The sequence below is a fragment of the Accipiter gentilis genome, chromosome 34 (genome assembly GCF_929443795.1).
Source record: "Accipiter gentilis chromosome 34, bAccGen1.1, whole genome shotgun sequence".
Lineage (NCBI taxonomy): Eukaryota > Metazoa > Chordata > Aves > Accipitriformes > Accipitridae > Astur > Astur gentilis.
Window position 1 is genome coordinate 15,551,850 of NC_064913.1, and position 17,360 is coordinate 15,569,209.

The 17,360-nt window shown below is 41.6% G+C and overlaps 1 protein-coding gene across 5 annotated transcripts in view; it reads left to right on the plus strand.

The window, feature by feature from the left end:
- The first annotated feature begins 700 nt into the window (after nt 1–700).
- ANO4 (anoctamin 4) overlaps nt 701–17,360 on the plus strand; it is a 190,320-nt gene continuing 173,660 nt past the window's right edge. For all 5 annotated transcript variants that reach the window (XM_049792352.1, XM_049792354.1, XM_049792356.1 and 2 more), the window contains exon 1: nt 701–1,140. The gene's annotated coding sequence lies outside the window, so the exon portion shown is untranslated. The remainder of the gene's footprint in view (nt 1,141–17,360) is intronic.

Consider the following 17,360-nt stretch of genomic DNA (forward strand, 5'->3'; position numbering starts at 1 on the left):
TGTGCGGGTTCGTTCGATGGTTTAGATGCCATAGAAAGGTTTGTCTCCAGATCCTGGATATCCTTATTTCAAATTAAGTTGAGGTATGTGTGTGTCTTTTTTTTCTTTTCCTTTTTTTCTCTTTTTTTTTTTTTTTTTTTAACGTCCAGTAGTACGACAGATAGCAGCACAAGCATTTAATCCAGTTGCCTTCTTGGCAGGTTGGGGGAGAAGGACCTTGGTTGTGTATTTTCTGTGGATCTGGTGCCGTCAGGGGTCTATGATGTCATGTCCAAACCAGCGCCGGCTCTAACAAGGCAGTTCACAGCAGCGGGGCTGTGCTGTGAAATCTCTTACAGGCTTCCTCCTCCTCCAGAAAGCAGTGTTTGAAGAGGAAGCAATGGTTAATGTATGTTTTACATAGGGAAGCAACCGGATAATAAATTGCAAGTTACATGATGCTGATATTTAAACCTCCAAACTTTTCTTGCTTTTGTACTATCGCCCAGATGTAGAAAACAGCCTGTCAGGACAGGAACCCAGAAAAGCCCGTAGCTTCCAACGCGCTGCTCCTCGGAGGAGAAGGCGGCGCAGTGCACGAAGACGGTTTGTTTGCGCGTGGGCACAGAAAACCGTGCTGGGGTTAAGCAGCAGCTTAGCCCGTCGGTGGTCTTGTGGAAGCCAGGGACGCGCTGGCGGCTGGACAACTGTCACGCTGGCACCGCTCAGTTCCTCTGATTGGGTACTCCCAGCGACTGATTAAAAATGCTGATGCCGTTTCTGTGCTCCTTTCCACTTGGAGGAGAAATCTCTTCTCCCCACCCCCAAGCCCACCTCTAGGCTGTAAGTAATGGTGAGAAGATTAAGATGAAAACAGTGCGGTCTGAGTGACTGGAAATACAGCAGCCTGTTTTAGCTGCAGTGTTATGTAGGAGTCGTCTTCAGACTTCTTACCTCCGGTTTTTCAGCACAAACTGCTTGCAGGTTTTGGAAGGCTGTGAAAGGACTTACCGTTTGTCTGTTAGTGTTTTCTGTGTTTCATCATATTACCTTGCTTTTCCCTGGACAGCTGTGTTCAGAGCTTCATGTGGAAATCTTTCTATTGAAGAGAGATAAAAAGGATCCTTAATCTGATTCTCTTTGGATCTTTCTATTTTTATGGTAAGTGCCAGCATGTATTGGCTGAGCATAGCTTCCTTGCTGCAGTGCTCGCGCTCTCTCCCTCTCCCTCTCTCTCCCTCCCCCTTCCCCCATCTGTTTTTCTCCCCCTATATTCTTAGATAAGCCTCGTGACCTTCACTCAATAGCTAGTCATCGTTTTTAGCATCTTCATAGCAGATGTCGGCTAACTAAAATACAAGTTTTCTCTTGATTTTGCTCTTTCCCCTCTCTGACCCGGAGCTCTGAAGTAGCGATTGCAGTGTGAGTACTGCCTCTTTGTCCTTGAAACGGGAGGCTTGAGCATTGCTCGCGATTGCCCGTGGCAGCAACGGGATAAGGTTCTGGGGAACTGGAATTACAGATTTGGTAAAGGTGACTCATTTCTGTAGGTCTGTACCACTGTGCTGGAAGGGCACAGAAAGCCCCTGCTTGACTAGCCATCTAGAAAACTCTGAAGCCCCTCAGTGTTCAAGCGTGGGGCATACATGTGCTTTGAGGAGATATTTGCTGTCACTGGCATAGGAAGGACAGGTTCTTTCAGTATTTTCAATATAAGCCTATGTCATCAGGTGTTTCTGGGCTGGACCTTTTTCATCTTACAAGTGCAGGCTGGCTGGGACAAGAAGTTGCAGAATAGGCAACCTAATAACCCTTGTCCCTCTCCGGTCTATACAATTGCAAATTCTTAGCTTTTTGAAGGGCTTTTACAACTCTGCAGTAGAAAAGAAGTGCATCTAACTGTTTGAAAAATCTGTGCTTGCCTAATTCATGCTCTAAGCTATTTTAACAGCTCTGATTTTGTAAATAGGAAAGGTCATTATTTAGTCCACAGTAAACTGTGCCCTTAGACATACTTCCCCCCCCCCCTCCCCCCCTAGTTTGTTGCATGAGATTTAAAGTAAATGCAAATATATGATTTCTGATAGATAGATATTTTCCTGTGCTTTTGGTATGAGAGAACTACAAAAATATTTCTCTTAACTTAAATGTGTTTCATGTTGTGAATCCATTATGTGGATTGACTATGCGTAGCCCTTACACACTGCAGGAATAATAAAGACTTTACTAAATCTTCAGAGGTCCACTGAAGGTGTAGGTATAACACTGGCTCAAACTCATCACAGGCTGGTCTGCCTTCAAAACACGGCAAAGAGGTGATGTGTTCTTATACCTTTGTTTCACTGAGGTAGGATAAGAATAAAGCTTTTATTCTGTCTCTACGTTGCCTTTTCTGGGTTTAAGCAAGAGAGATGCTGATGTCTGGAAATTGTTTTCTTTGTTTAATGTGTCTTATGTGGCTTTTGTTGTGGCTTAATAAAATAATTTTGTTCCTGATTTATCCTGTAATTCAGAGGGTTTTGCTTCACGTGAGCTGTTTAGTTGAACAGAGTTTGTGTACCTCCTTCCCCCTCCCAAATGAGTAAAAAACTTTTAAAACACTGCTGTTATTTTAAATATCCTTCACTTCTTTTCTGTACTTGGGTATAACGTCTGGTTGTATTGATAGCACGTATGTGTGTCGGGGAGGGAGGAAGCCCAGGTTAGGCAATTGCAAGAGGTACTTGGGGGGAGGAGGAGGAGGAGGAGGAGGCTTACACAGATCTGCAGGTAGAGGACTTTGTGGTGCAGTGAGGTACCTGCTGCATTGCCTTCACAAAAAAGCAGTAGTGGCCAGCACGTAGCCCAGATGTCAGTGGTCCAAGCCCTCTCCCCCATCAGACCGTGTGTTTTGGCATCGTGTGGCACCCGCTGGTCCAGCTGCTCCTGAGACCAGTTTCCCTTCTCGCCGATGCGGCGGGGGCACGCTGCGCCCCTGCCTCCCTCCCGCTCGCTGGGAGGGAGCAGCTCTGTCTTGGCACCTGAGCAGCTCCTTGAACTGGTTCAAAACGCTTAGTGCTAGAGCAGTCCTCCCCACTCTATTACAAAAAGGCTTTGGCACTATGCAGGGTCTATGTGTTACTTAATTTTTTTAAAATCAGTAACGAAGGTGCCAGAGTTTGTTCTCTCTTCCAGTTTCAGTGCTGACACGGTGACAGCAGCAAAGAAACTTTTGGCTGTGAAAGGAGACCTGCAGGGATCTTGTGAACACACATGGGGAAGTGGTCCTCGGTGCCTGCAGGTTGTGATGTTACGTTGCAGAGACCAGGCTTAGGCTTTTCTTGATTCAAGTTACAATTGTGCGTATGCATCTGCACGTGGAGCTGTTTACTGTACAATTCCGTTCCATTTAAAATTACTGTAAACTTAAAAAAACCTCAGGGTTTGTAAAATATGTGCACAACCTAATTAATTCTGAAGATCACACGATTAAGTATGGTACAGCATGTTTTCATGTTTAAAATCATTATTAGAAAATCAGATATTCCTGTGCCTTAAAATAATCTACGTTCTTACCTTACATTTAATCAGAAGGACTGTTGTCACTCAGAAAATGACTCATGTCTAAGTAAGACTATCTTGCAAAAGCTAATTTTTAACCTAAGTGCATAATCATCTGTCTTTTTCAATCAAAGTTTAAAAGCCAAAGTGCATAACATAATGTGCTTTCTAAATAGCCTTGAGTCAAAAGGAAGGGGGGAATACCGGTAATCCTGAACTATTTTCTCCAGTTTAAAGCACATGAGCTTGCAATGGGATGTTTACATTTGGAACCTGATGTCTATGTGCTGCAACTGAGAAGTCTATACACAGAAAATCCTTGTCAGCGCATCCTCTTACAGGCCGAGGGCTTAAAAAATAAAGATGCAATCCTCTATAAAAGCCTTGAGAGGTAGAGAGAAGACTGAAATCCCCCAAAGAACGTGAAATTCAAGTAGGTAGATGTGCTTTTCATTTCTTAGGAATCTTATGAATGCCCTGGTAGGGGAATGCATGCATAGTACTTCCTTGTTTCACAGCATGGTGTCATGTTAATTCTTTTGCAGGGTGGCTGAAGACTGCGTAGAAAACAACTGCGGGGGGGGAAGAAAAAACAAACCCCAAAAAACTCTGTTCCTTAGCCAGCCAAAATCACCCAATGGTCTGATGAAGTCACTGCATTTTTTTATTTTTTTTTTTCCCTTGTGTATGTTCAGTATGCATTCTTCACTCGTCTGTAGAAGCAAGTTCTTTAAAGCTTTATACTCCCCAAATATTCAACCATATACATTTATGTTGTGAATATAAACAGGTATGTTTTTACAGAAAGCTCACTCATTTTTCCTGACCGCTTCAGTAGATTTCATGCTGCCTGTCTGCTCATACCCTTTCTGACAAAACCTGTGCAGGCAGCTATTGATTATCACTGGGTGAAGAAAGCAGGCAGTGGATTAGCCATGCCCCAACTTCCCTCTCTCCCCCAGACTGGAAAGTGATACTGGGATATGCATGATGCCGACCTGAAGTCATCAGTACCAGGCAGTGCTCTGGCTAGTGATTTTTTTATATTTATTTTTTTTTTTTCCCCCTCCAAAGCTCCTACTAAAAACTGTTTACAAATGTTTTCAAAGGTAAAGTACTAAATCAGATTTTTACAAAGCTCATGTAATTACAAGTTATAATATACATATTCTATGTATATATTACAAGTTACATTAATTGTGGTTTTACCTGGCTGTTTCTTCATATTTACTGACCCAAGCATGAGCACACATGGATAATCAAAAGTTGACTGCAGTTTCTACATTGTAGAGCTAAATTTTATGGTTTTCCTTGGATGCATTCTCTCATTTTGTCTGCGAATTTTGTCCAGGATGATTTCAAGGACTTTAGAGCTCTAATGTTGCAAATATTACGAATCTCTTTCTATGTGTCTGGAGACCTTAACAGGTGAGCTGTCTCCAGTCCGCTTACAGATCATGGATGTCTGGAAGTCCTGTGCGTGACGCTGTGCTGCATAACCTGTCAGTAGAAGTCTGGTGCTATTGGGAAGTATTGGGCAGGGTGTTCATGTGCTACATGCTTTCTCTGTTTCTGTGGGGAAGGATTAGCTTTCAGGCATTGTTAAATGTGTCTCATGTCTTCTGTGCATATACTGCCCTCTTAGTAAGTGCTTGCACTCTACGCCTGTCATATCTCGGGGGGGGGGGGGGGGGGGGATGTCATATTTTCTGCATTTGTACAACTGCATAGTACTTGTGTAGGTCGGTCTGATTCTTCATGGAAACCGTGGGCTTTCAGTTCATGTCGTGCAGATTTGCTCACATGTAATATCTACATAGGAAATACTGGACAACAAGGTGAGAGGTCTTCCATACATCAAAGAACTTTCTCCTGTGTAGTGTAAGTAACAGTTACATTCCAGATTCAACGTGGTAATAATGGAGCAGCATTAGGCCTACTTGCTTTGAGAAATATCACAGGGCTGAAGCATTCCCGAGGGACCAGTCTGTCTCATAGACTTCTTTAGCACCTGAGCATAAAATTTAATGAAAAATTTTTAAAGGTAAAGTGCTTACTTTCAAGTAACTGTGGAAACAAGCCTTTTTTGGTGGAAGATGTAGAGAGGGTAAAACTCTATCCCAATTGACTCAACCAACTTTAAGCAGTCCATTCTGGTAATCTGAGATTACTAGAATCGGGAATTTGACATTATTCTGTTTGCAGTATAAAGCGAAATAATCTGGTTAAAAGTTACGGGCTAGTTCCTCAGCATTGCAGTGGAAGGAAGGGATCTTGGTACTGGAGCAGGTAGTGCAAATATTCACTCTCTGTGAACAACACCTCTGAACAGGACGAATATCACTGAAGCTGCAATTAAATCCCCAAATAGGGGAGCTAATAGCACACAGCTTTCTGCAAGTGGATAGACTGTACTCTAGGAGATCACAAGTCTGAGAATATTTTCAGGAAAGCCTCGTGTTTCTAAGAGCCATATGTAGATACTTATAATGCTGCAAGGGCCATCTCAAATAATTTCCCTTTACCACCTCAGGAGGAGTTACAGCAAGCACACCTCCAAATGTGCCTCCAAATCCAGCCCTGAGAGAAGACTGGTTCCCACCAGACTGTGAAACTTGAACATGAGTTCAGAGAATTCCAGATTCGGCATTTGCAATCTGCCTGTCCAAAGTCAGGCTTGCTGTGCAAGAATTTTGCACAACTTGGTCCTTCAAAAGCCCATATGACCCATAGATAAATATTTTTAAAAAGATAAACCCAATTAATTATTCTGAATGCACTCCCTGGAATCAGTTCAGTATTAGTATTAGCTTTTTGTAGTGGTTGTTCTATGTGAGATCTGAGCTATCAGGTCATCCATATGATATTAGAGCCACCAGCACATCTGAGCACCAGTCTAGCACCGTAAAAACAACTGTTTTCAAACAGTCAATATTCAGATGATACCAGCCAGAATTAGAGCCATGTCATGCTGGCCATAAGCGTGCTCCAAGATTCCAGGATTATGGAGGTATTGACAATGATCATACAAAGTGGGCTCCTCGTGCTCTTTGCAGAAGTAGAATAGCAGAAGTTAGTGTTTCTAGAGCGTGGTTTGAAATGTATCTATGATAGGTGTCCCAAATCTCCTTTAGGAGCCTATTGCTGTTTGATATGAAGCTAGGAAGAGTAGGCTTCTGTATAACTTATCTGTAGGGTTTATATCACTACTGCTGGGAGATGATTGAAGTAGACGCCTGTTTAGGACAGCTTTTTTAACTCCATCCATTTGGTCTTGTTTGTAGCCCTCTGCAGTATTGACGTTAATTCCTTATTTTACATGGCACTTACAGCTTTCAAATATAGAAAAATGATTGTACCTCCCTTTGTTTTTGGAGGAGGAAGTTAATTAGCAAAATCACTTGAGAAGAGCAAGACTGAATGTCCTCTGAGCCAGTTTGCTGTAGGGAAAAGCTAGCCTGGTGATCAGCTGTTTTCGATCACCAGGAGATATATTCCCATTTGAGATAACTTTCTTTGACAAAATTGTTTTCCATTAAAATTAGGCATAATACTTTACACATGCTGTATTAGGCTCCTGGAGACTTTTTCTAAATGAGCTTGGTACTTCTTGGAGCACCACTTCCTATAAAATGCCAGCTGAAACCCACAGCTTTGTGAAGCCCTTTGGTGTGTCTCCATGTGTCCTGGCAGACATGCAACCTCTCTCCATGTTGTTCATCCATCCCCTGGGCTCATTTCAAATCTTTTCTTGTTTGTTTGTGCTCCTTGTCACTGTCTCTCTCGCTGTTTTCCCTTGACACATACTTTTTTTGCCTTTTCACATATTAGTTTGCCTTCATGTTTTTCTTAGTTCTGGTTTTCTTCTGTTGGTTCTTTTTTGTTCTTCTTGGAGATGGTATCTGTGTTGGTTGTTTGGGTTTGATTTGGTGGGTTGTGGTTTTTTTCATACTGATTGTCCTCTTACTGTTTGTTACTGGCTTTTTTTTTTTTTTAAACCATACTAGTTGCCACCCTATATTGTGTTCAGTCTAGGCAGAATCAGCACCTGGGGAACAGCAAATACTGTCTTTTCTAAATGAAGAGGTTGGGCTGCTGTCCCAATATACTGTGAAGCTTGTGTAGAAAATTGGAGAACAGGAAGCAACGATAAGCAGGTTTAGCAGGACAGAAGACCTGGAAGCTAAGAGCCAAATAAAATGTCAGCCTCGTCAGCAGGAATACTCTTCCTGAATCTGCTAGGAAAATAGTCTATTCTGTAGTTGTGGAATCTGAGGTCAAAAAAACATAATGCAGAAGAATTAGGCAGGCGATACTGGTCAGAGTTGTCTCAAGCTCTCCGCAGTTTCATGCAGGCAACACTGCTGTTTTATGCTTAATGTTTTTGCGGTTATTTCCATAAAAATTCTTTATTTTAGATGAGAAAGGGAAAATGAATTAAGTTGAAGGCTGCTCTGCCCACAGGAGAAGGAAAGAATACTTCTAATTTCTTATTGTCCCTTGTTCCCATAGAAACACCTGCAGTGTTTGATTTCTAACTGATGTCATTTAGATAACGAACTCTTACAGAAATAGATGGGGGGAAATTCCTGATCCCATTTCAGTTAAATCAGGGTAGTCAAATTTCTACCCATAGACTTCTTTTTGTTTTGTATGATGCTGAGTGTTGATAATAATTGTCCTGTTTTTCTCTCTGCGTCTTTTATGTTGACCACCGGGTCAGCTTAAGTATAAGAAGCTCTTTCTAACTGGTCACACTGAAATTGCTGTTGAGCCATAGACAGAATTTCCTGATTTTCCTTGATAACACAGAATTTGTGATGTGGATTTCAGAAATGCCTTGGCAAAAATTGGATAACCTTCTGCTTCAGCATGCTTCATGACATTTACTTAGTTTACGTTTCTAATAATAATAGAGTCTGAACCATTCTGATTAATATATTATGGTAAAACTCTGGCTATGCAAACAACGTTTCTGAAGCTTACATCAGTACTCAATGTCCCATGGTGAAGTTGTTACTGCAACTAATCATTGCACTACTGTCACCAGCAACAGTTCTGCAAACAATCTGAACAGTCTTGTGTAAGAAAATTATGACTTTTTTTTTCCTTTTCACCTAAAAAGCAACATGAGTCAATCATTTTTTATTAGTACAGAGATTTATATGTTAGCATACCACAACCTAATTTATTTGTGACAAACTTCTAGGCCTAAATTCTCCACTTGCTTTCCTTAAAGCTCAACCAGATCAGCATTCAGGTAATTCTTTCTCTGCATTTTTAATTCTGCCTCTCCTTTTTCAGCTTCTGTCTCTGATCTTATTCCTTCTAATTCTCCATTCTGTGCTTCTGCTGCTTGTAGGGCTCCTGTCCTTTGACTCTCTTCCAGACTCTGCTCCATTCCCCCTCTAGCATTTCTCTTTCTGCTCCTTCTGTTCTTTACCTGCTCTTCAAGTCTATTCCTGTGTCTAGGTGTCCCACTCACATACTGGTCTTCATTTTTTCCCTGAAGTTCTGCATTGTGAAAAAATGAACTCGGTTAGACCACTGAGGTGTGGTACTTCAGCAGTGCTTGTGCACAGGTTAGCATTCTTTGCGACAGCAATAGCAATTTTCTATTTGTGAAACATGCAATGCGGGTGTTAAAGGTGATGGTACAATGGAGACACTTATCAGAGCAGAAGTGCCATGTCAGATTTCAACATGATAATCTCATTTCCTGAACTTAAGATAAAATGTTCAAACTGTAATTTAATATATGTTACAGTGAGGATGGGTGATAGGCTTGCGCTTGTCCCGATGCTCCTCTTGTGAGATTGGTTGCTGAATGGCATCACCTCTCTTGAGAAGGGAAATAGGGAGGAAAAGGGGGATAGTTTTAGGCTATGTGCTTCATTTCAGTCCCAAGAGGGAGAAGTGAGATGGACGTGGTACAGGTTCACTGATTTTTTGACGTTTTGCTTCAAGATCAGGTTGTGATGAAAGAAACTTTATACATCTGGGAATTGCTATGTGCTTTCAGCTATTATGTGATAGCATGACAACTGCTGCACAGAGACTTGTTCATTGTCAAAGATTTAAGTGTCTCACTCAAGATCATACAGGAATCTATGTCTTAGTTCAACTCAGCACTCCTGAAACCTGTGCTAGTACCCTGCTCGTGCCAGGCTAGTCATGTTTTCCACAGGGACAGTATAGGGGGAAAAAGGGAATTCTAGTACTAATAGATGATAATAATAAATAAACTACATTCAAATACACAAGGTAAAGAAGAAAACTTATAATCTTCTAGGTTCTAAACCAGATGAAAGTCCTCAGAGAAATTTTAACAAAGAAAAAAATTATCATATTGTTACAGAATGTGGAGTAATATTTAGGATATTTGCTAAATAACTTTGATATCATTGCTGCTTGTCATTGCCTGTCTAAAAATTCCCAGTTGTTTGCTTACCAGGGCGTACCATGATGTCTGGTTAGGTTTTGATGTGCTCTGATTGCAGTACACTCCGGGCTAAGTAACTTGCAATTGATGTGGTGTTTCTCCTTCACTGTTGTCAAACATATGTCCTCTTTGCTTTATAGACTCCAGGGAAAAAACATGTTCTGGGGCCACACTGTTAGTACTTAACATCTTTCTTTTGAACTGCATTTTTAGAAACATCTGTAAGCCCGCAAATAGGTTTTATACCTCGGGTATGGCTTTGTGAGTACTTCACTGCATTCTTGGGTATTAGCACTGCGCAATCTAGAGATGTTTTATTATACTAGAAATCACAGGAGGGTGCACCTTTGAGCATTTAAGAATTAATAAATGCCGGAATTTTGTTTGGCTGCATTTATGCATTATCCTGGAGACTTTAGTTATATGTTCACATACAGTGTTTTTCATTGAGTTATCTTTGTTTCTTTTTATTTTCCTTGTGAAGCATTTTGTTCTGTCTCAGTGTATATGATTCAAACCATGCTCCAAAGAAAAAACAAACAAGTATTTCTTGATATATGTATTTTTATGGCAATCACCACAACTTCTGCTAATGTCCAGATGGCAAATAATTACTCTCAACAGAAGCTATGAGTTGAGATGATATTATTTCCCTTGTTGATGATGTCTGTTCTTATTACTTTGTAGATAAGGAGCTGAGGCTCATCATGAAAGAGAGAAATGCTCATTAGCTTAGGGCGCTGAATGTGAAGTGCCAAGGGCATGATTTTTTTCCATGTCTTTAGCACATTATCACATTTCATATAATCAGAATAAGGCTTGACTTGCCATTGACCACAGCCACGAATGCCATAACTTTGATTAATCGGGGGTTGTAAGCTGGGTGCTTGGACAGTGACATACACCCACTGAAGCCACTTCCTTAGTGGCACTGAAGGCACAGGTGGGTATGCAATAAAGTACCTCAAATTAAAATTCAAATTCTTTAATCCCGAGACCAACATTTCTCTTCATGCAGTTTCAAACTGTGTTTTTGTACAGTTTCCCCTCTGTGCTGAGGCTGGGGAGAGGCCATGTGGAGCTGATATTTATCACAGAGGTGTCTGTCCTAAGTGTACACTGAGGATAAAAATTCTGTGTGGTCTGGAATTAAAACCCAGGTTGTATTGCATAAGCACGAAAGTGCTGAGTGTATTTTACAGACGCAGCGTTAATCCTGGCACTTCTTTAGGTCTGGTGGCTTGATATTGCAAACTCGACAGTCTCCTGATATAGTTGTATTATATGTCAATAGTTAATATTTTAAAAGACAACATAAAATCCAGAAATTTCATCCTCCACTATTGAGAAAAATGTTGGCCTTATATATAGGACAGATATTTAAGAGCTTCAATTTTCTTCCTGGGCTTGAGTATAGCGTGGAGTCAGCCTGGTAGCCGTGGTTGTCATCCCAGGGCTGGTAGACAAGTCAGAAGGGGGAAGTGCACCTTTTGCTACCGAGCTTCTTAATAAGCTGTTGAGGGTAATTTAATGGAAGAAAGTGTTCTCTACTGCTGCAGACCTTTCTACCTTGCCATTAGGGTAATTCTTCCTTCTTTGCAATGTGATGTAGCTGCTAGCCATGGGATCCCAGCAGAGAGGGTCTCTGCTCTTCTACTGTCACAGTGACCCCCTTGAGCTATAAGAGGGGCAAATGCAGGAAAAAAAATTTTCCACATCTATTACTGAGAGGGGAAAAAAATAATTAGGCAGCCTATAACTTTAGGTAGTCATATTTTTTTCTTTCACAATAATATCTATCTCTCTAGATACAGACGTGTAGATAGCATACATCTTCAAAATTGACCAGGGCTTTTCTGTGGCGAAGATGTTCTAAAACAGCCTGAAATATTTAATGTTCTCCCTCTGAATGTCAAGCAAAGTTGCTTTAAAATTTGTCAAAGCAGATGTCCCAAGTCAGAAATGGCATTTTAAATTTTGAGGCACCTCTGTTTGTGTGTGCAGGGCTAGTGATTTTATAGCATATTCACCCATGTGGCTAATACTTTAAAGCTGCTCTTTAAAAAGAAAAATCAATGTTGTTTAGCTATTATGTGAGCACAAATTCTGTCTTTACAGCTTCAGTGTTATGAGTAAATCCAATTAAATTGTGAAAATGTTTTCAATCCACCTCATTAACACAGTTTTTAGTAAAAGACATAATATAAATAGGATAATTGCAATCGGTCAAGTCCAAAAAAAACCCCAAAAATCTTCTCCTGTCCTGTTTTAAATGCCATGAATAAAGCAACTAGTACTTTCCTCATGTGCCCTTGAAAATAGCGCAGGCACTGCCTTGTTTCAGAAGCATTGCCAGCGGGTCTGGCCAGTGAGCCAAGGTTATGGGAATGCAAATTTTGAATCAGCAATGCCTGCTAAATGCTGCTGGAGTGCCGTTGGCAGGAAGATGTCACAGCGTGGCGTCCTACAATGCCTGTGGCTTTGTGGGGATTTGTCACCTGCGCTTCGCTGTCCCAGGGCAAGAACAAGAATCGCATTTAATGTGTGATCCCAGGAAAGGGCCTGACCCTGTTGTCTCTGCCTGTTGGGCTTCAGTATACACCTTACTCTGACTTCAGCTGAAGAAAAACCATGAGTTAGATTTTCCATGCTTTAAAATAATTTCTTTCAGTAACTCTAGATTTTTTTCTAGGTTGAGATATATCACAGGCTTAATATACTCTGAAGCCAAAGACAGAGAATTGCAGAGCTCAGGAAACAGTACTAAGGATGTTCCTCCACTCATTGTTTATCACTTAAAAGTACAACCTGAATGTATCATTTACATGTTTTTACATGTAATCATACTTATGATTGTGTACTAAATATACTGACACTCAGAAGGTGGAGGCAGCCCTTTGCATAAAAAGAAGCATGGAGAGCAAGATGGTAGGTTCAGTTAGTCTACGTGGCAGTTTTAAGGCAGTCGGTACCTAATTTTGTGTCAATGAAATTAAGGACTTACTGATTTCCACTGAAGGATATACAAAATGCTCATTTTCCCACAAAGACCATTTCCTTTCATTGTAAGCAGGCACTTATTAGTTGATCTAGGAAAAGTCAGGCTTGCATCCTTCAATACCTATACAGAGGGTCACTTCTGTATTGAATTTCATGCTTTGGGAAAGTCTGGAGAAGTTTTTCCTTGCCCTTCATATGACAAGTCTGACACACCACTAATATTATACCCTGTTAACTGTCAGAGGCTGAGCACTTTGGTGCAATGTTAATCCTTCTGGGTTTAGTATTGCTGTTTTGCTGAGCAAGCTCAGACTGCAAGTGCGATAAAATAATTCAGAGGCAGGTGCTTTCGATAAATGGAGTCATGCAAGAGACATTGCAGATCATCTGATCTCGTAGAAGAACATCAGGAGGAATTGATGTAATTGAAAATCTTTGAAAGAGTGAAATAGAATCTAGTGCTGCAGTTTGTCAGGAAATCAATTATAAGTAAAAATGCATGCTTTCCACTTTCAGTCTGCTCTTGCACCAGGGTATTGCCTGGCTCCGGCAGAAGCTGCTGTTCAACATGTAGTCAACAGCATCCCTGAGCTGCTGGAATTTGCAGCCTGCAGTTACACTTGTCTGGTTGATATTAGAATAAATTGACAAAAATGTTTAAAATTCAAAGCCTGACTTGGTGTAATATTTTTGATTGTAGTCACATCTTCCTTAATGGATTGGCATCAGTTTTTATAAAGCACATCTTATTATTTTGAAAGTTTTAGTAAATGGTCCATACAATTAACAGAAGCAGGGAATGGTTGAGAGCAAATTAGGTTTGTTCCAATTCCTGCTTAACACATTTAGCACATCCTAGTTCCACTCTTTTGCTTCATTTGTCTCCTTTATACAAAGAGAGTAAGCATTTGAGATGAGATTTTTTTTTTTTTAAAAGCATGTGATGTCTGATACCTCAGATTGTGGTATCCTGAATGCTGTGTAGAACCAAATAATTTTTTGTGCCCTGTGCAGATTTCTAAGCTCCTAGAATGTTTTAGACGGTTTGGGGTAATTTCAAAGTTTTGACAGAGAAATCTCCACTGCTTACTGAAAGCCCTGAATAATACAGAGGCCAGCCCAGCAGCCTGAGCAGTGGGGACAGGGATCAAACCACTCCATGCCTGGCTTGGACCATGGACGGTTGCCTTAACTAGAAATTTTGTGGAGCTGAGATGCGAAATATCTCCTTGTTTCCATGCAAATTTTTCACTAATTCTGATTCCTGATGTTTGAAGAGGAACGATGCTGCTAACGCTGTAGAAGTGAATGGCAGTAACAAGTGGAAGCGTGAACGATGAGAAATAGCAGGGTCAAGAGTTTTCTCAGCACAGTTCGCAGTTTGTGAGCAGCGCGGATGTCTGGATCTGGGAGCTGGAGCTTACTGAGGACATTAAGGAATCAGGTAGGTGGGAAACAGGCGGAGTTTTTTTAATTTCTCTTGCCCATGCTGGAAGGATAACTTACGGCTGTTAATCAGCACTTACTTATGGTGATGGTCAGGTCTCACTCCGTAGGTCATCCCATCTTCCTGGAATCTGTGGGACTCCTCCCAGGTTAAGAAGCAACCGAACCTCCGCGGGGCAGCCCCGGAGGCAGGACACTTTCTGATGCGTACCAGTCTAGTCTGCACGGAGTGGTTACCTGCTGTAGGGAAAATGCATACGGCCAGGAAATTCAGAATTGTATTGGTTTGTGTTTAATTAGGCTTTTATATTCCTCAGGGTTAAAAAAATAAAAAAAAAAAGGGGGGGCGGGGGGTTCCCCTCATCTTCCTTTAGAAAGTAATGTGTTTTGTTTTAAAGGGGAATTGAAGCTAGAGAACAATGAACTAGGATAGGAAGTATGTTTTAGATACAGCATTTGCACAGAAAAATTGCAGAAGTGTGAACGAGGATATGATATAGTTTACTAAACCTTGCATTGCTCACTGCTGCAAAGCTCTAACTTTTCTTTGAGGTACATTTTTCTCTTTCAGAAACATACTCAAGCCAGCACAGAGAAATAATTAGGTTATTACCGTCAAATAAATGGTCTACGTCTTCATGTTATAATCACGGAAGACCCATGGATTTTATGGGCTCTAAATTCTATATTGAGTTTGAAGGCTAAATTACTAGAAATTAACAATGCCTTGCTTAAAGTTTATGGAATGATCAACTAAGAAAAGAAAAAAATAAATGCTGTTTTACTTTACTAATAGTATTATTTCAGCATCATTGGATAGGAGGAGCCCTGAATAATAAACAGTTTAATTTGACAATTAATTTTTAATGCAAGACATTAATTTGCAGACAGAAAAAGCTCCTTGATTCTAGCTAGCTGATTCCCTGGAAGGAAGGAAGTCCCATAGTTGTCTGTGTTACGGTTTCCAGGAGATTAACATGGGGCAATGCCCAATTCAGGGTTGAAGTGGGGAGCGTTTCTTGCCATGGTTAAATCTGTGAGCAGCCAGGGACTGCCTGGTTTGTAACAACGGAGTCTCTGAGGAGCCTTTTTGAGGACTATGGTGTTTAAGAAATTGCAAACAAGTGAAAGAGCTGATTCTGCTGTGATGTGAAACTGAGAAAGGTGTCCATCCCTAGAGCTATTGATGCTGACCGTGCTTAGGTGAGACAGTCCTGTCATTTGTTGACAACCCACAGGTGAAGCTACCTTAGCATCAGCAAAAGTGCCATTCAAACTGGGCAGGCTCAATGCTGATTTGATCCTGTATAAACCAGCATTCAACTTGCACAGAATTAATTTCAATAGAATTTAAGTAGTATCATGAGGAGGCTAAGCTTGTGCTCTCCTTCTCCCTCTCCCTCTCCCTCTCTCTCTTTAAAAACAACCCTCCCCCCGGTCATTTTTCAACAGTGTCCAAAACAAGGATTGGTTGGATTGTATCTCTCACTTTATTTAGTGTTTTCATTTTTATACTGTCAGTTGTGAACATAAATATGCAGGCGCAAACCTGACACTAAAAAATTGTGATAAACAGCATCAATAAAAACCATTTTCCTTCCATAAACAGCACAAAGTACCTGGAGGGGAGTTATACGTTTTTATATCTGCTTATGCAGTGAATAAAATAAAAAAGGGAGAAAAGCGGAAGACAGTTACACAGTTTTTAGAAATATTACAGTTCCCACACCATGCCCTTATCACAATCATAACAAGAATAGTACAAGAAATATAAAATATGAGTGCTAGTTTCAAGACAAAGGGTCTTACACTTTGTCAAAGTGAATGTTCTTGAAAATCTAGATTAGGCGAGTTTCAGTTCTCTAGCATTTCGCAGAGCACTTCTGATAAAAGTCGCTTTTTTTCCAAACTTCTCTCTTTGACTATAAGAAATAGCTTGGGATGATCATATTTAAATAAAATTCCCATGGATATGATGCTGGCTTGCAACTTTCCAGACAAAAAGAAAACAAAATATTGACATTTAGGCAAGGAACATAGGTAGTGGTGAAAGAGTTCTTGAACTGCTTAATGAAACTCCATGTGAGATGTGTCTAGATGTACAGGATCTTAGAGGAAAATCCAATCCCCACTAGGGTGTGATACATTCAACAATCAAGGAGGCCCCTCAGTGGGACCCAGGGATGGGTGCAGTAAGTAGTCTCTTGTTCAGGAATTCGTTCCTAACCTGTTATGGGTTTGTATGGTGTGGGTTTTTTGGTAGTGGGGAAGGGGCCACAGGGGTGGCTCCTGCGAGAAGCTGCTGGAAGCTTCCCTGGCTTTGAGCCACACCTGCCTCTGGCCCAGGCTGAGCCCATCAGTGACAGTGGTAACACCTGTGGGAGAGCAGGTTTAAAAGGGGAACCTGCAGTGGGGGAGGAGGTTGGAATGTGAGAGGAACCCCTCTGCAGATACCGAGGGGAGCAGGAGGGGATGCCCCCGCAGCCGGGGGAGAGAGGAGCCCATGCTGGAGCAGGGGGTGGATGCCCCACAAGATGGCCGCCGCTCCCTGGGGAAGCCCGCGCTGGAGCAGGCTGTGCCTGAAGGACTGCAGCCCGTGGAAGGGACCCACGCTGGAGCAGTTTGGGAAGGGCTGTCTCTTGTGGGAGGGACCCCTCGGTGGAGCAGGGGACGAGTGCGGAGTCCTCCTCCCCCTGAGGAGGAAGGAGCGGCAGAGACAAGGTGGGATGAACTGACCCCAGCCCCATTCCCCGTCCCCCTGTGCTGCTGGTGGGGAGGAGGTGGAGAGAACTGGGAGTGGAGTTGAGCCTGGGAGGAGGGAGGGGTGGGGGGAAGGTGTTCTAAGGGTTGGTTTTACTTCCCAATATCTTTATTTTTATTTGATTGGTAGTAAATTAAATTGATTTCGTTTCGTCCCCAAGTTGAGTCCGTCTTTTGCATGTACTCAGGCTCT